Source organism: Phoca vitulina, unplaced genomic scaffold, assembly GCF_004348235.1.
Source record: "Phoca vitulina isolate PV1807 unplaced genomic scaffold, GSC_HSeal_1.0 scaffold29, whole genome shotgun sequence".
NCBI classification, from domain to species: Eukaryota; Metazoa; Chordata; class Mammalia; order Carnivora; family Phocidae; genus Phoca; species Phoca vitulina.
In genome coordinates, this window is record NW_022589732.1 from 5,450,095 (window position 1) to 5,474,008 (window position 23,914).

At 45.1% G+C, this 23,914-nt stretch overlaps 1 long non-coding RNA gene across 2 annotated transcripts in view; it reads left to right on the plus strand.

Moving 5' to 3' along the window:
* The first annotated feature begins 6,510 nt into the window (after positions 1-6,510).
* The window catches only part of LOC116644187, a 251,890-nt gene continuing 234,486 nt past the window's right edge, over positions 6,511-23,914 (plus strand). For both annotated transcript variants that reach the window (XR_004301717.1, XR_004301719.1), the window contains exon 1: positions 6,511-6,873. This is a non-coding gene — a long non-coding RNA (uncharacterized LOC116644187). The remainder of the gene's footprint in view (positions 6,874-23,914) is intronic.

Consider the following 23,914-nt stretch of genomic DNA (forward strand, 5'->3'; position numbering starts at 1 on the left):
CTGTTATTTAAATAAGTGAAATACTTGGCCAGAGTCAGTCAGGGATCAGTGTTACGGCTGGGATTTGATTCTAGAGCTTGAATTCTTAATCACTATATTGCTTTAAGGACGATGTCTAAATACCCTCCAGCCTCTGGGAAAGGAGCCCTGGGGTGAGTCAGAGGTCAGTGTCTGGGGAGAGCAGCTGAGGACATGGGGCTCCGGCTTTCTGAAGGGGGTATGGGGGCACCCTGGAGAGGGTACAAGAGTTCCAAAAAGAGCCAAGATGTGTGTGGGAGCCAAAGATGAGATGATTTTCCTTCTCAGTGCACCTTGGTTTGGGACTGGGTTGTTAAGGATGGGTAGATGACACCAGCAAATGCATTCAGAATTTTTAGTGTGAGAGTCAATGATTTTCTTGGAAAACAGTCAGCAAAATGGCCTGTTCAAAGCAGTAAGCAAATCAGATCCGATACTGAAACAGAATGGGCAGTTGCTGGCCTCTTGTGTCTTTGGGTGGGGGCAGCATTGGTTCCTGGGTGAGTGTCAGAGAAAGGTGACATGAGACACAGGAACCAGGAGAGCTTGGGGTCAGGCTTGGTGCAGATGTCTCTGCTGTGTACTTCCTACAGGGGAGGCACCAGGATGAATTTTCAGATTTTGCTTTGGAGAATGCAGACAACAGAGTCGAGGTCATATTATCTGCCCTTTCCCCATTTTGCTTTTAGAATGATTAATAATGTTAAAAATTTGTCATTTATTGGTTATGTGCTTCCTACGTGTCTGGCTCTGTAATGGGCCATCTATGTGCATTGTCTCATTTAGTTCTCATGCAACACCATGGGGTATTACTACCTCTCTTCTACAGATGAGGACACAGGTTCAGAGAGGTTAAGTAACTTCCCCAAGGTCACACAGAGAGTGTCAGAGGCCTGGTCTCTCTGACTTCAGGGCCTTGCTCTTAACTACTCTCTTAGGCAGCTTCTTCTCTACCTAAAGCTGGTTCCTTAGCTGGGACCATCAGAGTGCGACCCCTCCTGGAGGCAGAAGCAGAGACGTAGGGACAGGTGCATGATCTTTGCTAGAACTCTAAAATCACAGGCTCCTCTATGTCTCTCCAGAGCCAGCAAGATTCGGGCTGCGAGGAAGTGAATGAAATGTAAAGGGAGCTTTTGAAAACCCCAGAACTGTCAGGCCTGAAGGAATGACAGCATTTCTACCCAGGAGCTGTGATTGTGGGAGAGAGGTGTGTGGGCTGGGAGGAGGCTCTGTGCCCTGGAATGAAATCCTGAGGTTGGCCACTTGTTTCTAGTCGTTTGCCCAGCTATATGGCTACTGTTAACTCTATTACTACCTTATTCAACTGCCTATAATTAATACCAGCATTAATACTCATAACACCTTAATTGCAGCGGGGGGCTGCTGTGCATGGGACAGCTCGATCCTGGGGATCACTGGGGTGACAGACTTTGCAGCCACCTTTGCCTTACCTTCCTTCTAGTGCTCAGAGGGCTCTTACTGTGTTACCAACACTCATCCTAAAAATGCTGTCAATAGCTGTTTTCCCCTTTTCCCAAGGATCCTGAAATGTTTTGCATGTGTTCTTCCTACTGAGAGATAGAAGCTGTGCTACAGTTTATCCCCATTTACGAGATGGATGACCTCAGGAACAAATGGGCATCTGAGCTTTGCTTCCACACACAGCCTCCTTTCATATACTATGTTTCTCTCCAGAGAGAGCAAAAATACAGAAAGACAGAAGCCTTATCTATGGAAATATAGAGGAAAACATTTCGAACATCCATTTTTATCAGCGCTGCATTTTTCTACTTAACATTAATCCTTTGTTTCATTTGTATTCTTTTTTTATTTTTTAAATTTTTTATTGTTATGTTAATCACCATACATTACATCATTAGTTTTTGATGTAGTGTTCCATGATTCATTGTTTGTGCATAACACCCAGTGTTCCATGCAGAACGTGCCCTCTTTAATACCCATCACCAGGCTAACCCATCCCCCATCCCCCTCCCCTCTAGAACCCTCAGTTTGTTTCTCAGAGTCCACAGTCTCTCATGGTTCGTCTCCCCTCCGATTTCCCCCCCTTCATTCTTCCCCTCCTGCTCATTTGTATTCTTTACTAGAAACACATACCCATGTTGGCAAAGAAAGAAAATTAAAACCTTGTCAATCATAAAAATGAGTCGATTGTCTAAATGTTTTTATCTGAATGGTTTTATCTAAATGTCTTTATCTAAATGTTAGCTTGATTTTTCTTCTCCATATACTTTTAAGGAAAATTTGTGTTCCTTCAACCTATGAACTAACATTTAAAAAAATTATTTATTTATTTATTTTTTAAAAGATTTTATTTATTTGACAGAGAGAGAGACAGTGAGAGAGGAAACACAAGCAGGGGGAGCGGGAGAGGGAGAAGCAGGCTTCCCACTGAGCATCGGAGCCCGATGAGGGTCTCGATCCCAGGACCCTGGGATCATGACCTGAGCTGAAGGCAGACGCTTAACCGACTGAGCCACACAGGCGCCCCAACATTTTTTTTAAAAGATTTTATTTATTGGGACGCCTGGGTGGCTCAGTTGGTTAAGCGACTGCCTTCGGCTCAGGTCATGATCCTGGAGTCCCGGGATCGAGTCCCGCATCAGGCTCCCTCCTCGGCAGGGAGTCTGCTTCTCCCTCTGACCCTCCTCCCTCTCATGCTCTCTGTCTCTCATTCTCTCTCTCTCAAATAAATAAATAAAATCTTTAAAAAAAAAAAAAAAAAAAAAGATTTTATTTATTTATTTGACAGAGAGAGACACAGCCAGAGAGGGAACACAAGCAGGGGGAGTGGGAGAGGAAGAAGCAGGCTTCCCGCGGAGCAGGGAGCCCGATGTGGGGCTCGATCCCAGGACCCTGAGATCATGACCTGAGCCGAAGGCAGACATTTAACCGACTGAGCCACCCAGGCACCCTTGAACTAACATTTATTAAGCTCTATGTATGTGCATAATTCAAGGCTCTGGGGGGGAGTGTTAAGGGTACAGGTTTGTGTATATTTTCCCTCCACAGAAGCGTTACAGTCTAGCCAGGAAGAAACCTGCCTATCCTCGGTAATGTCAAAAGACATTGCTTCTGTTGTTGGCTGTGACAGATGAAAGGCATGGATAGGTCCTCTAGAACTTCACAGGGAGGAAAGAGCTCCTTGAGTGGGCTGTTCAGAGAGAGGATCTGGGAGGCAGGGATCATTTATGATCCATTCAACAAACATTTGTTGTGCTAGCTGCTGAGCAGCTTGCTGAGGCTCTGGTGATGAATTAGAACAGCTCTTTGAGGGACTCCCACATAGAGAGGAAAACAGAGAGCTAGCCAGTTATAATCCAGACCCAGGGAACCAGGAAACCCTGAAGAGTTTGTGCGTTTAGTGTGGCCAAAGGGGGGAAATGGAGGGGGTGCCTGGAAATGTGAGGACTACGGGGACTTCTGTCACTTGTAGGGAAGCCCTTTTGCAAATCCTGCCAACGTTCCCTGAGTGCCAGTGGCCGCCCTGAAGGTGATCGATTTTTTTTTTCTATTTTTACATTTATTTTTTAATTCACATACAATAAAATCCACTCTTGGTGAGTTTTGGCAAATTCATCATTGTTTGACCACCATCACAATCATGGCACAGTACAGTTCCATCGTTCCTCCTGAAAAATTTCCTCCCACTTCTTTGTAGTCAAGCTCTTTTTCATCCCCAGCCCTGGAAACCACTGGTCTGTTCCCTGACCTCACAGTTTGTCTTTTCCAGAGTGTCATATAAATGGAACCGTATGGAATGTAACCTTTTGAGCTTGGCCTCTTGCACTCAGCATAATACATTTGAGGTTCGTCCATGTTGTTGCCTGTATTGCTCGTTCTTTTTCACTGCTGTGTTGTGTTCCAGTGAATGGATGTACCACAGTGTGTTTCTCCATTCCCAAATTAAGGGGCCTTCTGGTTATTTCCAGTTTTTGGTGATTGTGCATAAAGCCACTATAAACATTTTCATATATATATATTTTTTAATAAGAAAGCATTTAAGATTTCTAATTATTTATGTTCCAGCTACTGTTCTTTTATTTAAGATTTATTTATTTGAGAGAGAGAGACAGAGAGAGCACCAGCAGGGGGAGGGGCAGAGGGAGAAGCAGGCTCCCCACTGAGCAGGGAGCCCGATGTGGGGCTCGATCCCAGGACCCTGGGATCATGACCTGAGCAGAAGGCAGACGTTTAACTGACTGAGCCACCCAGGTGCTCCTCATGTTGGTTTTTGTGTGAAAGTAGGATTCATTTCCTTTGGGTAATTACTGAGTGATTATCTAGGAGTGAGATTGCTGGTTTGTATGGTCAGTATATATTTAACTTTGTAAGAAACTAGTGAAAGAGAACATAAAACTAAGATAAAAACAAACTGTTTTATAGTGCCTGTACCTACCTGCATTCCTACCAGGCCGTCTGAGAGTTCCTTTTTCTCCACATCCTCACATGTTGTTTCTTGTGTTGCTGATTTTAGCCATTCTGACAGGTGTCAGGTGGTATCTCATTGTAGTTTTGATTTGCATTTCCCTGATGATGAGTGATGTTGAGCATCTTTCCATGTGTCTGTTGGCCATCTGTATTCTTCTTTAGAGAAATGTCTGTTCATGTCTTCTACCCATTTTTTAATTGAGTTATTTGTTTTTTGAGCGTTGAGTTTTAGAAGTAGTTGAGTTTTAGGAGTACTTTATATATTTTGGATACTGACCTTTATCAGATATGTCATTTGCAAATATATTCTCCTATTCCATAGGCTGACTTTTAGTTTTGTTGATTGTTTCCTTTGCTGTGCAGAAGCTTTTTATTTTGATGCGGTCCCAATAGTTTATTTTTGCTTTTGTTTCCCTTGCCTCAGCGGGCCTATCTAGAAAAAGTTGCTATGGCCCATGTCAGAGACATTACTGTTTGTGCTCTTTTCTAGGGTTTTTATGGTTTCAAGTCCCACATTTAGGTCTTTTAATCCATTTGGAGTTTATTTTTGTGTTTGGTATAAGAAAGTGGCCCAGTTTCATTCTTCTGCATGTTGCTATCCAGTTTTCCCAATACCATTTGTTGAAGACTGTCTTTTTTCCATTGGATATTCTTTCCTGCTTTGTGGAAGATTAATTGACCATATAATTGTGTGTTTATTTTTGGATTCTGTTCTGTTCCATTGATCTATGTGTCTATTTTTGTGCCAGTACCATACTGTTTTGATTACTACAGCTTTATAATAATACTTGAAGTTGGGAATTGTGATGCCTCAAGCTTTGCTTTTCTTTTTCAAGGTTGCTTTGGCTACTTGGGATCTTTTGTGGTTCCATACAAATTTTAGGATTGTTTGTTCTAGTTCTGTGAAAAATGCTGGTGGTATTTTAATCGGGACTGCATTAAAAGTGTAGATTCTTGCTCTGTTTCAGCACCATTTGTTGAAAAGACTATCCTCTCTTCATTAAATTGCTTTTGCTTTTTTGTTAAAAGTTAACTGGCCATGCTTATGGTGAGTCTGTTTCTGGGTTTCTGTTCTGTTCTGTTGATCTATGTATCTGTCTTCTCTTCCAGTGAGTGTGGTTAAGTCTTAAGAACAGACAGGGAGTGAGGGGGGAGCACGAAGGGCTGGAGATTTTGCAGGGATAAAACCTTTTTTTAAAAAAATTCTTTTAAAGACCTTATTTGAGAGAGAGCGAGAGCGAGAGAGAGGACGAGCACAAGCAGGGGAGAGGGCAAGCAGGCTCCCTGCTGAGCAGGGAGACTTGGGGCTCGATCCCAGGACCCTGGGATCATGACCTGAGTTGAAGGCAGACGCTTAACTGACTGAGTCACCCAGGCGTCCTCAGGGGATAAAACCTTTAAACTGAGACATCTATTGGCTAAGAGTGAGTGAGGAGAAGAAGACAGGCAGATATGAAAGTCATTTCAGGCCTTGGGAACATCACGTTCCCTGCAAAGGCTGGTGGGCCAGAGAGAAGGGGGTGGGGCAATTATACGATTCTCATTGTGGCTGGGACTGAGTCCCAAGCCAGGGTCAGGTCAAGGGGGGTATGCTTTGATCCCAAGGGTAGGGTGGATACAGTCATTTCAGAGAACATTTAAGTGGGTCTCCAGGATGAGTGAAGAAAACACCACATTCGGTTCTCTTTTGTCATTGAATCAGCACAATGTCCCTATCTCTAAAAGAGGGAGTCTGGCTTCTTATAAAAAAAACACACCCCAGGCTCAGCTGCTCAATCACCTCCCAGAGAGAAGAGCCCACTCAGCGCAGGACCCACAGCATCCTATTTATTTGTACGTGTGTGAATTGAAACGTCTCCATTTTTCCCTCTTGCCTGGGGCTCTGTCCCGAGGTCTTGGTGAGTCGCAGTGCACTTCTAGGAATCGACCTGCAGGTGGCAGCAAAACCAAGGTTCATCAAGCGGAAGGCTCCCAGCTCTCCGCCTTCAGTTTGAAGCAGCTCCAATATTGCAGAGCCCATCGAAATTTGGTGTCTGCATAATAGCAGGCTTGTTTTGAAATCCGCCCCCCCCAACCCTGGAAATAATATTCTCTAAGTCTTTTGGAATCAAATCCGCCAAATAGAGTGTAACATGTTTCCTAATCATTTGGGCCGCATTCTCCCTCCTGAATGGGTGTTGGTTTCCCCAGGAATGTTTTCTGCAGCTGTGGATCATTGAGAAGGTGGTTCCGATTTGCTCTGGTAAAGCTGAAGAAATAGCCAAGCACGTGGCATGAAGTGAAATAAGGACAAATGCGGGCGACACCCCGGAGGCAGGCAAGGAGGGACAAAAGAAAGTCTGGAGGGCCGGGCGGTGAACTGGATGCTCACGGGCCCCGCGTGTTGCTGAGGTCCACCTCTGCCAGGTAAGCCTCTTCCTCGGAACGTACTCCTCCGCCGCTGCTCCTGACTTCTAGAACTCTGTTATGGAGGACAGAGCTTTCCACAGAGTTCAACTGTCACTTCCGCAGGGACGTCATCCCCCTCTCCCCCAGCTCCCTCGTCTCCCACGGAGCCGGCTAATACCCTTGCTCAGAGCACAGTGCAGCTCGCCTTCGTGGGATTTTCCGCGGTGTGTGATTATATGACTGCAATCACATGTACAACATCTCTATCGTCTACTAGATGGCACATCCCGTGAAGGCAGGGATAGTTTTGTTTTGCCTCTTTATTCTATAGGCGTGGCAGAGCTCCTGGCACAAATATTTACTGAGTAATTCAATGCGTATGTAAACAGAAGAGGGAGTGGTCTCTAAAGGCAGAGAGCCGGGTTGATCTGGGTGGAAACCCTATGTGTAACACTTACCCACTCTCTGTTCTTGGATATGTTGCTTAAGCTCTCCAAATTTCAGTTTCCTCGAATGTAACATAGAGAAAATCATGCCCGTTTTGCAGGGTGGTCATAAGTATACGAGAAAAATCTATGTAAAGAGCTTAGCACAGTGCTTGAAACCGAGTAAGTCCTCAAATATGATAGCTACGCTCATTTTTATAGAGGAGGCTTCATAGGCAATTTTCTGGGGGAAACAACGTGGATTTGGGTTGAGAAGGAGATGAAATGACTAACAAGAGAGCTTGTCCTAGAGTTTTGGTAGGAGAGAGGAAGAGAGAGCTGTTGGGGGTGATGGTGCTGCCGTTGTAGCTGCTGAAATGAGCCCCTTGGCAGTCCAGACATGGTTCACATATTCCGAGCCCACTGTGCAATGGGACAGTACTGCTCAGGGTCAGAAGTTCGCTGAGCAGGTGAAGCCATAGCCTGGTCTAGAGAGGGAATGCGGTTGGACCATCGATGGAAGCTGGAAGCGTCACGGATGTGAGGGTGAGCGAAGCAATCAGATACTCAGGTGCCAACACTCCAGGTATGAAAGAACCGTGCTCAGTGGAAGTGTGGTTACAGGAAGCCACAGGAGCAGGGTGGGGGTCGGCGTCTTCTTCCCAGGAAGTGCTTTCCTGCTCTTGCATAATGCTTTACATTACCTTAAAAGCAGATCTTGTAAAAGTGCTCGTAAGTATTAGGAATATTCATAATAGCTAAAAAGTAGTAGCAATCCAAATGCCCACCAGCTGATGAATGGGTGAACAAAAGCTGGGGTAGCCATGTAATGGGATATTATCCAGGCATAGAAAGGAATAAAGTTCTGATCCAAGCGATGACGTGGCCGAACCCGGAAAACATTATGCTAAGTGAAAGAAGCCAGACACAAAATAACAAACATTGTATGATCCCATTTATATGAAGTCCCTAAAATAGATTCATAGAGATAGACAGCAGGAGAGTTACTTCCTGTGTCTGGGGGCCGGGCATGGGGAGTGACTGCTAATGGGCTTGGGTGTCTTTTTGGGGTGATGAACATATTCTAAAATTAGATTGTGGTAAAGGTTTTACGGCTCTGGGAATGTACCGAAGACCGCTGAAGCTTACACTTTACGTGGGTGAATTATATGGTATGTGAATTATCTCTCTTTTATAATAACGATATTAAAAAATATCAGGGATACATCAATGGTTCTCAACCCTGGCTGCACATTACAGTCACTTGAGGAGGCTAAAAAAATACTGATTCACGGGGTCCCAGCTGCAACCAATTCAATCAATATTTGGGAAGTGGCACCTGGGCGCTGGGCATTTGTGAAGCCAGAGTTGACAGCTTCTGGCCTGGATGATCAAGGAAGTCGATTTTGATTTTTCTGCCTCTAGAGGACCTACTATGGGCAAAGAACGGGCACACTCAATTTCGTTGTTGTTGTTTTTGTAAATCTGTGTGTCTGGGGCAATTTCTGTTTACTTTTGCTTGAAGGCAGAAGAATGGCTGAACCGTGTGGCCTTACTCGAATCTTTCCCATTTAGGATTTTGTGATTAAATTCATCCATTGCAAATGTGATAGAAAGGGACAAGCATTTGTTCTGGTAATGTCTGGAGCTTTAGGACAACTAGAAACATTCTGTTCATTTAAATTTAGTAAGCAGAGGTAATGACACGGGTAATAACGTGAACGTTTTCATGCCAAAATTGTACTTCCCACTTAGACAAATGAAAATGATTAAGGTTTAGGAAGAAATTTCTGTTTCATTACTGCTGGCATCACTACCAATATCATAATCAAAAGCAATTAATTGTCTCTTTATTCTGCACATTGGCCCGGGCAAGTCAGCCATGTCTCGTTAGGCCAACCAGGGTATTTTTTGAAGAATAGTAATCATGAATGTCCCTGTCAAAATCCTTACGAGAGCTGACCAAAACTAGTTTGAATTGCAATAACCTTTTAAAGAATGAAGAGGGTTGCTGATATCTTGAATTTTGCAGTGCAAGAAATGACGCTGGAAACATTCAAAATAAACACATTAGAATAGAGAATGTCATCCTATGAAATTGGATTTTGGAAGGGCAGCTCTAGTCACATGAAAGGAGGAAAAAGAGATAAAGGACAGTTTTCCATTTATTGAGCTACTATGAGTCAGACATAAAGCTTCATGCCTCATACTATGTCATTTCATTCTATCTCTAATCATTCTAGGTTAGCATTTTCTTTTTTGTTTTTGCCTATGGGAAAATGAGGCCGCGGAGGCCACCTTGTTTGCCCCCAGGCCCCGAGCTTGTAAGGGGAGGTCCTGCCCCTGTAACTCTGTCAACCCGTCATTCTGAAGAAAGGCCACATTGTTTCTAGTTGACAGCTTTGTATAGGGAAGAGCACTGAACATTAGAAGACCCAATTTCCAATTCTGTGTGATCTTAGGCAAGTCACAACCTCCGTGCCCCAGTTTCCCGAGGGCTAATTGAGGGTGAGAACATTTGCCCCCCGGGACTGTTAGAAGGCAAATAAGTCATGCAGGTCACGGCTTGCCTGGCACGGTGTAGGTGGCCCTTTACAGGTGTCAGTCCGGCTGCTTGGACTTGGAGTGTCTAAGCTGTGGGGAAGCTCCCGTGGCAGAGGTGACCCATCTTGGGAAAGTGCCTGGCCTCACGTTAGAGTGAAAACCGTCCACACCAGCGGTCCGGCACCAAAGCCCAGGTTGGGCTCAAATTGGAAGGGCTCCCAGGGGGTTCTGTCGGCGTGGTAGTTTGCTTTTCAAAGGAATTATTTTCCTGGCTTGAGTTCTTTCAGGAAACCGTTAGACTACAAACTTAGAGGAATCTGTGGAGCACCTGCTCTCTGCTAGGTGCTCTGGGGACCGGCTCCGCATCTTTAAGGAATTTCACATGTAGTCGCGGAGGGCAAAGCAAATATCTGTGAAACAAGAGTAGTACCGAAAAAAATCGTATTCCTTTTTTAAAAAAAAATAGCATACTTAATGCAAATTCAAAAATGCTGAAGGTTATATGGTGGGAAGTCAGACATCACCCCCACCCCTGTCTTTCTCGTCTTGGTTTCTCTCAGTTTCTTCCTAATTTCTTTCTTTTTTTTTTTTTTTAAAAGATTTTATTTATTTATATGACACAGAGAGAGACAGCGAGAGACGGAATACAAGCAGGGGGAGTGGGAGAGGCAGAAGCAGGCTTCCTGCAGAGCAGGGAGTCTGATGCGGGGCTCAATCCCAGGACCCTGGGATCATGACCTGAGCCGAAGGCAGACCCTTCACGACTGAGCCACCCAGGCACCCTCTTCCTACTTTCTGGAGAAATCCTTCCTATGTGCAAATATATAGGTATGCATAGCACCTTCCCTTTTATCAAAATACCAAAGGAGACGTACTGTAATACTGTTCTGCATTTTTAAAATTCATAATAGATCTCAGATATTGTGCTGTATCAGTACATATTGATCTCTCTCATTCTAATGGAATTCCTTTGTATGAATGTACTGCACTTTATTTAATGGCTCCTTATCAATGGTCTTTTAGGTTGTTTCCAGGCTTTTGCTACCTGAACAATGCCGCAATAAATTTTCCTGACAAAGAGCCATAATTAAGGGCTCAATTGTGTGTTCAGACTGTAAGTGATTCTCATTTCACAGCGTGGGTGCTAATGGCGTTTGGGATGGGCAGTTTTCTGTGTTCCAGGACTGTCTTGCCCCTGGCATGATTTTTGGCATTTCTGCCCCGCCTCTCTCCTTCCACTCCCAAGTTCCGGTACGCTCCCATTATGACAACTACAAATGCCCGCCCCTCCTCATTTCTAAATGTCCCTTGGGGGGGATGCCATTGTCCAGAGTGGGCACTGCAGTGAATTGGGCAGTTAGAGCTGGAAGCCTAGAGATGGGGGAGAGCAAAGGGGCGGCTGAGCAGGACTCTGAGGACTGGCACAGGATTTGGGAATGACCACAGAAAGGTCCAGAGGCAGAGTCACCACATTGAGGGATTTCACTGTCTCTCTGCACTTGCTTGCTTACTCCCAGAGAGATGTCACCATGTCTGTAGAACTGATTGGCCTGCCAAATGGTCCTTTGTCTCTAGTGTGAGTCCTGCAAACACTGCTTCAGTTCCTTTCACCAAGCTGCCATGCTGGCTCCAGGGCCGTCACAAGTGTGGAGGCCTGTTCACCAGCAGAACAGGGACAGGCATCCGTACAGTTGAATGGGGCCACCCGACTGGGTTGGGGGCAAATTACACAGCGCTTGAATTTTCACTCTGCCGTTTTTGTGCCTGTGAATCATAAATTCCTGGGCAGTCAAAGCTTTACATTGTCGAGCCCCTCTCATTTGGAGAGAGCGAGTCAGGTTGATGTTTGCATCAGTTAGATGTGGGGAGAAATGTTGCAGAAGAGCCCACAGGTAGGGGGTGTAAGGGACTGGGGGAGGGAGGGATGGACTCTGTGTCAAGGGAAAAATGATCGAAGTCAGTGATTTCCTAATTGGGTTTCGCACCAGAATTACTTGGAAAAAGTATAAAAGGAAAACAGTGTATATTCCTCAGCTCTACTCCAGACCGAAGAAATTAGATTCTCAAGGATTAGGGTCTGTATTTTTATTATGATACTCAGGTAATTCTTCTTATGCCCTGTAGTAGCCATTCAAGCTTGGAAAACTCTGATTTAAAAAGACTCCAATCAAATCATTCCCACATCACAAATGAGAGGGTTAGAGGAGCCCAGCGTGCTATCTGCCCTGTTGGTAAAGGGAGTGAGCAGGTAATATGCTAGGTGGTTAATTATATTGGCATTTATTCATTCTGAAATGTTTACAAAAGTAATTAGAAGTCAAATTAGGTTTGATGCTCAGTGACCTTTAAGGAAGGGCTTGGCTTCAAACAACCAAAAAAAAAAAAAAAAAAAGAAAAGGAAAAAGAACGAAAGAAAAAAATGTTTATTTCAAAGGTTAATCAGAGCAAAACACAGCATGATTAGCTGGGATCTCCAGCATGCAAAAGTAGGGTGTTATCTGACACTAAGGATGAGAGGAAATGGAGATCACTTACTGGGTTGTTGTTTTTCTGGATTTAGAATGTGAAAGCCACCTTCTTAGGAGAATCCCCCTAGTTATGAGCATGGAGTAGAAATGGTGTTCTGAGAAGATAGGCTGACCAAATCTTCCTAGACCTGAGTCTTTCTTGGCTGGCCCAATAGTTTTCAACTTTTTGACCCTCCTGCTGGGAAGATCTTTTCAATTGTGAATTCAGAGGTCTTGCTCCATGTGGGAGCATCATCAGACTCGACCTCTATCTAGTCTCACCTCAAGGCCTTGAGACCATCCCTCTACCTTCCAATGGTGCTAAGTCCTCCCATCCCTATGGAACTGCTTTCTCCCTCGCCAGCGATGTGGATCGGGATCCCAGGCTGCATTTTCCTGACAGTGGGGTTCAGGCTGACTAGCTCTGTGATCTTAGGCAAATCTCCCAACTCTCTCTATTCCCCTTCTGCCTTTCTAGATCCATTTCCCCCCCATTCTGTGCCCTGGGAGATTCCTGTAAACTGCATCACACGGACTTCCTTGCCAGCCGACTTGCTGCTGGGTTCAGCCAGTGGGGGTCCCTTCCCTGCTTGGTTGGTTGCCCTGGCCCTAAGAAGGACCCAACCCTCCCTGACTACATCTCCACTGCCCCCGGGAAGCCTCAGCTCCACCTCTGGGGTTCTCTTCAGAGCTCCCTTGACACCTTCCTTCCTAGAGCCAGTGATGGCTCGCCCTGGTGGTAGTTGCTGGGTACTTCATCCACCCGCAGTGTTTCCCTGACCTTTGAGAACCTTTGTAAATAATACCTTTAATAGAGTCTCTTCAGTGGAACACTTGGAGGGAAACTGTTTTATTTTTTTATTTTATTTTTCTTAAAGATTTTAAAAAATTTATTTATTTGACAGAGAGAGAGAGCGCACAAGCTGGCCGAGCAGCAGGTAGAGGGAGGGGGAGAAGCAGGCTCCCTGCCCAGCAAGGAGCCAGATGTGGGGATCCGGCCCAGGACCCTGGGATCATGACCTGAGCCGAAGGCAGACGCTTAACCAACTGAGCCACCCAGGTGCCCCTGAGGGAAACTGTTTTAAATCTGAGTCCCGCCTGATGGGCTTTTTAAAAAGCAATCAAATGGGGGGAAGCAACCTTCCTTTGTCTGCCTTGGTGTAACTGTAAGGATAATGTGAAGAGCCGTTTGGGGAGTGTGCTTCAGAAATGCAAGCATTCTGCCGTGGGGTGGTATCATAGTTACGGCTCTGGTGACTCCAAATAAAGTCTGACACGTCTTCATAACCCTGTGGCATTTTGGAGTTTTCAATATTTGATATTTGTGTAGTAAATTCTCAAATAATTCAGAGAGCAGAAAGTGAGGAGATGATGACAAGACTATTTTCCTTCTTTCAAGTATGTAGACTCGCTATGTTTCTGGAAGATGCAGGAGTGTCTGGTTTTATTGTCTTTGTTATTTATGGACAGTCCTTCCAGATTCTGGTGACAGGTTGGGATTTATATATATACTTAGTTTTCAGAGTTGCATTAACTTTTGGTTTATGTCTGGGTTCCATAGATATTTTGTTTAAAGTTAGGAGAAGCTTTGTCAAGGGTTGCTGGAAAGATTTCATTTTAGCCTAAAAACCTTGAAAGCATACGTTTTTAAATGGCTGCACACATATGTTATAATTTGTTTAACCATTGCCTCATTGTTAGATAACTACATTGTTTCCAGTTTTGCTCTATGATGAATAGTGATAGAATGACCATTCTGGTCCTCACAGCCTCCTGCACATTGTTCAGCAATGCTAGGCGCTGCTCAGGTCAGGTCCCGGTGGATACTGCAGTAAATGAGGCAAAGCCCTGCTGTCATGAACTTATATTCTAGTTGGGGAGAGACAGAGAGACAATAAAGAAACAATTGAATGAAAAGGGTAAAGCAGGGTAAGGGAGATATATAATGGATTGCCTATTTAAATAGGGCAATCACAGAAAGCCCTTCTCATATGATGACATTTGAACGGAGATCTGAATGATATCAGGGAGCAAGCCGGGGAGATCTCTGGGGGAAGGGCATTCCTGGCAGAGGGAATGGCAAGTGCAAAGGCCTGGAGGCAGGAGTATGCTTGGCATGCTTGGGGAACAGCAAGGAAGTCAGTGGGACTCAGAGGAATAAGTGAGGGACAGTAGTAAGAGCTGAAGTTGTAAGAGCAGAAGGGGAACTGGGGGCAAGATCTTGAAGAGTCTTATAAGCCATTGGAAGGGCTCTGATTGGTTCTTAAAATGATGAGAGACCTTGGAGGGTTTGGAGCAGGGGAGTGACAGGATCAGACTTTGATTTAAAAGGCTCTCTCTCTCTTTTTTTAAAGATTTTATTTATTTATTTGAGAGAGAGAGAGAGACAGAGTGAGTGTGGAGGGAAGAGCAGAGGGGGAGGGACAAGCAGACTTGATGCTGAGCACAGAGCCCGATGTGGGCTCAAGAGGCAGACGCTTAACGAACTGAGTCACCCAGGTGCCCCTTAAAAGGCTCTTTTGACTGCTGTGTGGAAGATGCTCTGAAGGGGTCGGGGTAGAGTGGGGATGACCATTTAGGAGGCCTTGGGGGTAATTTGGGGAGAGATCATGGTGGCTTGGATTAGGGTTGTCAGGTGGAGGTCATGAGGAAGGGTTGGACTGTGGGTATATTTTGAAGACAGAAGTGGCAGATTTTAATCATGATTGGAAGCAAGGTATGAAAGAGTGAAGGATGACTCTGGGTTTTGCCCTGAGTCATGGTGGTTGAAGGATAAACAAATGAATGTCTTGTTAGGGCAGGAGTTCTTAATCCGGGGCACTTATGCCCCCCAGGGGACATTTGGCAGAGAGTCTTGTTTGTCACAACTGGGATGGAGGGTGTGCAGGGATGCTCTAGCCCTCCCACAATGCATAGGACAGTTACCCCCCCCCCCCCGCCCAAAGAATTATCTGCCCCCAGATGTCAATAATGCTGAGACAGAGAAACTCAGAGTTAGGGAGATCACTGCTTTTTTCTTTGCTCAGCCTCTTTCCTCTCTTGGCTTTGTTCTCTCCCCCCAAATGGGTTTCTTGCTGTGTCTTATACAAGTTAGGAAATGATTGGCCCAGGTGTCCTCCCTCCCTCCCATCAAATGTGACCTTTAAAGCCCCATATCCATATTCAACTCACTATACATGGTCTCTGTTTCAATTACACATTTTCAGCCGAGAGAATTTCATTGGCCTGGGTGTTTTTTCTGTTCCAATCAGGCATGTCAGAGGCAGGCTCATGGAAGTCCCTGTCCATGTAACCAAGATTGCAGGAAAGATATTCTGGGAAAGAGCGAAGGTCAGATAAGAAAATGAACGGAGTGTCTGTTGTATGAACTTGGAGAATTAACCTGAAGACCTGACTTGTGGGGGCCCCGCCCAGCCCATAGAATCATCTAGGCCCTGTCCTTTAAAATTAGCAGGGGAAGGAAGCCAGGGGAGAGGGGTGATGGCTAAGGATCTCCTGGGCCATATTCCAAATCTGGATCCCCCCTGGGCTGGACATAAAAGAGAAGACTGCTTGCTGTGTTTTTCCTTTCCCTTTTTAATTGAATTTGAATCCAGCATATCTTCAGAGGAAATCATCTGGAGCAACGAACACTCATAGCTAGTGAGTGGCATGAAAAGTAATAGTGGGGAAAAAGCATGGAAGGCAGTGTGCATTTATGGTGACATATGGCTCTCCTCCTGGATTTTCATTGACTACATTATCCAGGCAGGAACTTGTTTTCCGAGAGGAAGGGGTATTGTGCAGATGGCAGCATATTGGAATCATTGTCAAAAAGAGGAGAGATGATATCAGCCTCATATTGAATCAAATGTTCAGTTAAGAATGAGTCTGAGATAATTTTTCCATGTTGTAATGAGTATTTTGGTATTTCCAGCCTGCTCTTCCACATGACTAATGCACTTCTCACAAAGGGATGTCTCTGTTTGTTAGCCTTAAACTAAGGCTAATAAAAACGGTGGTCGGGACAGAATGCTGCTGGTGAGGAGAGAGGTAGCTCAGGGAAGTGCTTCTGGGCTCCTGGTGTGGGCCAAACAGGAGACCTTGGTGACCAAAATGACTTGTTTACTCCTGCTGCCCATTGGAAGTAGCTGTAGTTCTCAGATCTCTGAGTTAAGCCTTTGAAAGTCCCTGTAGAAAGACAGATATCATCTACTGAAAAAGCCATGAGAGGCTATTTGCACTTTTTGAAAAAAACCCACAATTTTATTGAGGTATAATTGACATACAATACAATTCACCCATTTAAAGTATACAATTCAATGGTTTTTAGTATATTCACTGAGTTGTGCCCCCTGCCCCTGCCACCACAATAGACTTTAGAACATTTTCATTACCCAAAAGAAAACCTGTGTCTATTTCCCCCAAAGCTCCAGCCTTAGGCAACCATTAATCTACTTTCTGACTCTATTTGCCTCTTTGGAAAATTTCATGTAAACGGTGTCACACAATATGTCATATTTTGTGTCTGGCTTCTTCCACTCAGCATGGTTTCAAGGTCCATCTGTGTCACGGCAGATGTCAGTATTTCATTCTTTTCTATGGCTGAATAATATTCCATTGTGTGCAGGGATCCCATTTTATTTAATTCATTCGTCAGTTGATGGACATTTGGTTGGTTTCCAGTGTTTGGCTCTTGTGGGTGATGCTGCAAACATTTGTGTGTAGGCCATCTGTGCTTGAGTTGATCCACTTAAAGGGAAGACTGCTCTATAAGTCTGCCCCAATCTGCCTTCTTCTCTCATCCCTCTTCTTCCCGCCAGTGGATTGCTCTCTCCCCTCTCGGCGTCTTGCGCGTCTTTCCGTTATTAGACCTTGTTGCAGTCTTGTGTGACGTTTTCCTTGCCATCCCATGTGTCACCTCTGTGAAAGCAAGGACCATGTCTTATTCATCTTTCTATCCCCAGCACCTGATAATATTATGTTTACAGCTAGTTCTACTTCTTAAGTAATTGCTGGATTTCCAGTTATGGCCTTTAAAAACAATGAGTTTTTGTATCCTACCCCTTCCTTCCTTCCTTCCTTCCTTCCTTCCTCCCTCCCTCCCTCCCTCCCTCCCTCCCTCCCTTCCTTCCTTCCTTCCTTCCTTCCTTCCTTCCTTCCTTCCGTTTTTATTTAAATTCCAGTTAGTTAACATACAGTGTAATATTGGTTTCAGGAGTAGGATTTAGTGATTCATCACTTACACACAACACTCAGTGCTCATCACAAGTGCCCTCCTTAATGCCCATCACCCATGTAACCCATCCCCCTGCCCTGTATCTTACTCTTTAAAGGAATTTCGGAGTGGGGGTTTAGCCTGAAAATTTCACATCTTTTTCTCTAGTGTTCATGGGTCCTTTCTGGCCGTGGTCTAACTCAAAGGGGGCTGGAATCTGTCTGTCTTGTTAAATCATGATGAACCAGAGGGAAGCACCAAGGGGATTCAGAAAGTGAGATTTTTGTGTGTGTGTCTCTTTTTTTTTCCTTTTTGAGCTCTGAAGGAGGGGAAGCTCCTAATGGGGCTCCAATGGGGGGCGGTTAATTCAGTGAAGCATTGGCATAGGTGGTTAATAACCATCATGAAAGTGTGGGGCTATGGTCAGTGGGAGGCTTCTTGAGGCTGGCAGGGGACAATGTTGCTGTTGATGACACAGTTGGACTTTCTCTTGAGCATCTGCTCAGCCTGGAGCTGACATCTTTTGTACTTTTTACAGGAAACGATCAGATCTTTTTTTTTTTTTTTAAAGATTTTATTTATTTATTTGACAGATAGAGAGCACAAGTAGGCAGAGTGGCAGGCAGAGCGAGAGGGAGAAGCAGGCTCTCCACTAAGCAGGGAGACCAATGTGGGACTCGATCCCAGGACCTTGGGATCATGACCTGAGCTGAAGGCAGCTGCTTAACTGACTGAGCCACCCAGGCACCCCCAGATCTTTCTTTAGTAGCTCACGGCTGTGTGTCTCCACATGGCTTTTGAAGATGATGTGGTTTCTCACAGCCAAGTGGCGAAGGTCACATTGACTGGCCTGGGTCCTCTGACCGGCTGACTTCTGGGCTGTCATGGCCATGGCCGCTGCTCAGTCCTCAGTCCTCAGGAGACCCTGGAGGGTTTGGAGCAGAGGAGTGACATGATCGGACTTTGATTTAAAAGGCTCTTGGGCTGCTGTGTGGAAGATGCTCTGAAGGGGTCGGGGTAGAGTAGGGGTGACCAGTTAGGAGGCTTTGGGGGTAATCTGGGGAGAGATGATGGTGGCTTGGAGTGGGGTTTCACAGTGGAGGTCCTGTGGAATGGTTGGACTGTGGGTGTATTTTGATGGTAGAGGTAGCAGATTTTCATCACGGCTGGATGCAGGGTATGGAAGAACGGAGTTAAGGATGACTCTGGGTTTTGTCCTGAGGAACGGTTGGAGGATAAACAAATGAATGTCTAGTTAGGGCAGGAGTTCTCACCCTTATGTGCCCTCCCAGAGCTCTCACTTCCAGTTTTGAAACTGCTCATTTGCTGGCCTGTAGAGTCCACTAGTCTCCATGGTCCTGGACAATCAAGATTTTGTTTCAGCTCTGACAGTGCGGGGCACCCCGTAGGTTCTCAGTGACTGTTTTGGAGTGGGCCACTTCCTGGCATCCCCTTCGGGCTTGCTGAGGGTGTAGGTACAAGAGGAGGAGTCTCTCTGGGTGTGGGAATGAGACTGGAGAGCTTGGCATGCTTTGGCTTAGAGAGAGGCAATCCAGAATTGAAACTTCCATTCTCAAGAGCTTGTCCAAATGGCCTTTGTGTTTAAATGGTCTTCTCGTCGGATGGTATCTCTCTACCTATACTTGGGGTGCTGGGTCTTTGCATAGGGCTTCGGAGGTGATGTTCGGCTCTGAACTTTTAGAAAAGGCATGTGGCTTTGAAATGATTTTCCTCTCCTGGTCTGAAATTGCCTCAGCTTGTTGAAATCACCTTAGACAACCTATTTGTTTCCGCCCAGATAATAAATCCCTGGGCATGTGTTGCAGTCAGTACTTTCCCAAGTACTTTTTTTTTTTTTTAAGATTTTATTTATTTATTTGACAGAGAGAGAGAGAGAGCGCACAAGCAGGGGGAGTGGGAGAGGGAGAAGCAGACTCCCCACTGAGCAGGGAGCCTGATGCAGGGCTCGATCCCGGGACCCTGGGATCATGACCTGAACCGAAGGCAGACACTTAACCGACTGAGCCACCCAGGCACCCCTTCCCAAGTGCTTTTAAAGAATTCTTTCAGGGGGGCAAAGCTGTATTTTATTCTTCTGTTGTCCTGAGCACTGCCTACCTGGAAGGTGTGGCTACTTCTAACCTCAGTGAGTAGGTGGTAGCATTTGCTTTTCCATTTTTATGAATAAAGCAATGAGTATTATGGAGGCAACAGCTATTTAGAGCCAAGTACAGGTTTTCTTAATCTTTTACCACCATGCCATTTATTTCTAATCACTTTGCTGATAATTTGTATTGATGATACATGACTGCTTAAATAGTTCATATATTCTGGTAATAAATCAATTCCTGTCTTTCCTTTGAGCTCTCTCTTTGGATTTCCTATGCCTTCCTTTGAGAATGAATAGCTGGGTAATCAAATTGGTGAGGAATCTCCCTAAAAAAAAAAAAAACAAAACCCAAAACCCCCACAAAATAAATGAGGGTGATGTTTATCTGCAGGTTTTGAGAGGATCCAACCACAGAGGTGCTTTGAATTCCAAGGCTCAGAAGCCCCATCATTCTATTCCACAGCAGCTCGGAGGGACCTTTCACGTGCATGGAACACTAGAAATAACTAATGTGGATTTTTCCTTCTTCTTTAAGTACTTACTAGCAATACCATTCACCCCACGATTAATCAAAACCTGGTTTGGGGGCCATCTCTTCTTGGGTGTCCTTAACAACTGTAAGAACTCGTGAGGTCATGTCTTTTTTTTTTTTTTTTTTAAGATTTTATTTATTTGAGAGAGAGAGAGAGAGCACGAGCGGGGTGAGGGACAGAGGGAGAAGCAGACTCCCCGCTGAGTAGGGAGCCGATGCGGGACTCCATCCCAGGACCCTGGGATCATGACCTGAGCCGAAGGCAGACGCTTCACCGACTGAGCCACCCAGGTGCCCCGAGTAAGGGCATGTCTTCTATGTCTCTACAACACTCACAGTGCCTCTCATGGGCTGAAACCCAGTGAAGAGTTGGTTTTGAGTATTTGCAGACATACCTTATTTTACTGCACTTTGCTTTACTGTGCTTCGCAGATGTTGCCTTTTTTTTTTTCCCCACAGATTTTAGGTTTGTGACGAGTCTTGTTGAGCAAGTCTGTCGGTGCCATTTTTCCAGCAGCACTTGCTCACTTTGTGTCTCTGTGTCCTATTTTGGTAGTTCTTGCAATATTTCAAATTTTCCATTATTATTGTATTTGTTATGGTGATCTGTGGCTAGTGACTATGACTTGCTGAAAGCTCAGATGATGGTTAGCATTTTTTTAGCAATCAAGTATTTTTTATTAAGGTATGCACGTTGTGTTTTCTAGACATAATGCTATTGCACACTTAATGGACTACAGCATGGTAGAAACATAACTTTTATATGCACTGGGAAACCAAAGATTTCATTTGACTCACTTTATTGTGATATGTGTTTTATTGCTGTGGTCTGGAACTGAACCCACAATATCTCCAAGGTATGCCTGTATATTTCCATATGAATATTCCACCTTCAGTTCAAACCCTGTATTAGTTAAGTTAGTCTCCTCTTTGTTTTAAGATGGACTTAAGTCGGGGGTGCCTGAGTGGCTCAGTCGGTTAAGCGTCTGACTCTTGGATTTCAGTTCAGGTCATGATCTCAGGGTCGTGAGATCGAGCCCCGCTGGTGAGGTCCCTCTCCCTCCCTGTGCTTGTGCTCTCTTTCTCTCTCTCTCAAATAAATAAGTAAAATCTTAAAAAAAATGGATTTAAGTCAGCTTCCTTGGATGTCATCTATCAAGATAACATAAATTACAGAAACATAGGGGAACATGAAGAGAGGGTAGGGCCATAACGTGCGGCCCCCATGAGGCACGCATGCTATAGGTGAATCGCAGAGGTAGCTTTACAAGACTAAACAGAAAACCTGGCTGGTTACACAGTCCGTTGTCCATGTGCTGAAAGCAAGCCAGCATCTCAGGAGGAGCACCCCACTGGATCCTAAGAGCCTAAAGGAGTTTCTCGAAGGCTATCGGTGAGACTCACAGCTCTCTGCTGACCCGGGCTCCCTGAGGGATAGATTTTTGAGTATAGAGAGGCATGGATGGACTGCACAGCTTTCAACCAGGCCTTCATAAACTTGGCTTCTCTCAGCAGAGTTTGTTCAAATGCAGTTTATTTTTAAGAGAACATATCCATCTTGTTCCCAAATGAACTCTCCCTTCTGCTTCTCTTTTTCTGAAAGAAAGCTAAAATCCTACAGCTATGTAAGTCTGCATGATTCGAGCTTCCTAGGACTCCTTTGCTTCTTTCTTCTCATATCCAACCAGCTGTCAAAATCTCCTCCTTTCTCCTTTTCTTGTCTTCTCCTCCTCTCCCTCCTCCTTCTCTCCCAACTTTCTTCCCTCCCTCCCTCTCTCCTTCCCTTCTTTCCCTCATCACCCACTCCATACCAGAAGCTGACTATGCAGACGAAGGCATGGTGTTAAATATGTGTACCATTTGGCAAGGGGACCGGCCAACCAGAAGGAATAGCAGCTTTGGTGTTGGAGCAGTGGTCTCAAAGCCTTCGGGGCCAGGCATAAAGGCATAAACTCTCCATTTGCTCGGTTGGGGAAGGGGGTAGTTTTGGGGAGTTCTGGGAGAAGGCTAGGGTGGTAGAGTGGGCACGAGGGTGAGTGAGTGGTGCTTTCAGGTAAGGGGCTACTTACTCACAAGTAGAGAAGTGTTTCGGTATTTTAACAGCTGATGCGCCTGCACTGGTGGACGCTGGTGTGTATCAGCCCTGGGTAGACGGGGTCACAAAGATGACCCGGCCATGCTTGCTACCCTAGAGGAGACTGGAGTTCACCATCTTCAGAATGCATTTCAGAAACAGCCTTTTCTCTTTCTCTCTATGCCACGACTATAGTTTAGACCCTCACTGTCTCAGACTCTATCCACTACAATGACCTCTTAACTGGTAACTCAAACGGAATTTTAATTTCTTTCCTCTTTTATTTTCCCTTTCCAATGTTTCAAGTATGTGCTGCCAGAGAAAGTTCCCTAAAATACTGCTTTTATCACACTATTGCCTTCTACTCCAAAACTGTTAATGGCTTTTCTCTCCTTTCTAGGATTATATTCACACTCCCTAGCTGGGCATGTGGGGCCCTCCGGTTGCACTTGAGCCACTGTATGAAGGAATAGGGTGTCACAGAAGGACCAGCTATGGTCCCCTCTGTCCTTAAGTAGCTTAAAATGGGCAGTGAAGGTGTGGAAGAGATGTTTGTAATGATTATTATGTAGAAGAAGCAAATGTGGGAAACAGGCAGGTGATGGGGGTGTTGGGTGGGGCAGGCTGGTGTCACTAACAGGATTGGACAGCAGGGAGTAAAGTCCCTTTGCACCTGACTTATCTTGGTGAGCTGAGAGCAATGGGTTCCTAGGCCCAGGCCCCTGATTCTGGGTGGTTGAGCCAGTGTGTTTGAGACCCACCTTCACATATTTACCACCTGCCTCAGAATGTTACCTTCAGCCCTCAGTGGAAATCTGGCGGTCCTGGGCCCAGCTGGCTTCACAGCATAAGCCCTGGGGAGAGTGACTGGGCACCGTTCTCTGAGCTGTTCTTGAAGACAAAGTTTGGCTCAGTAGTCCCTGGGCTTAGGCCAGGAGAAATCATTCCTACCTCCTACGAACTGAGAACCTACCATAACCATCCTAGGGTACTACAAGTTATGCATTTTGCCAACATTTGCACATGTGATCTTGTTTAGTCTTCATCTTTATCTTGTAAAGTAGGTATGATAAGTAAACTGAGGCCCAAAGGCTACTTTAGCCATGATTGCTCTGTGGGTAAATCTTAGAGTCAGGATTGTAGGGCTACCAAAATCTAGACTGTTTCTACTCTATAGCTTGGCCCTGCTGGAGCTAATACTTTCTGGGAGTGTGGGCAGGATCAGGATTGCCCGTCTCCTCTATCTGCCATATTGGGAATGGGACTTTTAAAGCCCTAAGCCCCACTGCTATTTCCTCTTATTAATGAAGGTGGTTGAATGTTCATCTGCCTCGGGGAACAAGGATACCCTTCTTCACAGGCAGAAGTATCTGTATTTCGTGATCGAGTGACCATACCAAATGTCTTAAGCCCCCAGTCCATATATCTCTACACTACCCTCAGTGCTTTTCTTGGTTTTTAGACATTGAAGGTCCTTTTAGAGAGGGCATTCTGCTCTTACTTGCCAATATCCTCACTATTAGCCCTAGTTTGCTTCAATCATCTATGCTACTTCTGTTTGGAATTTGATTTGAGTTGTTGTGAGGTTTAAATAAAGTAGTGCATATAAGGTGCTTAGTACGGTGACTGGCACATTTTCAGAGCTCAATAAATCATAGCTACCATAATGA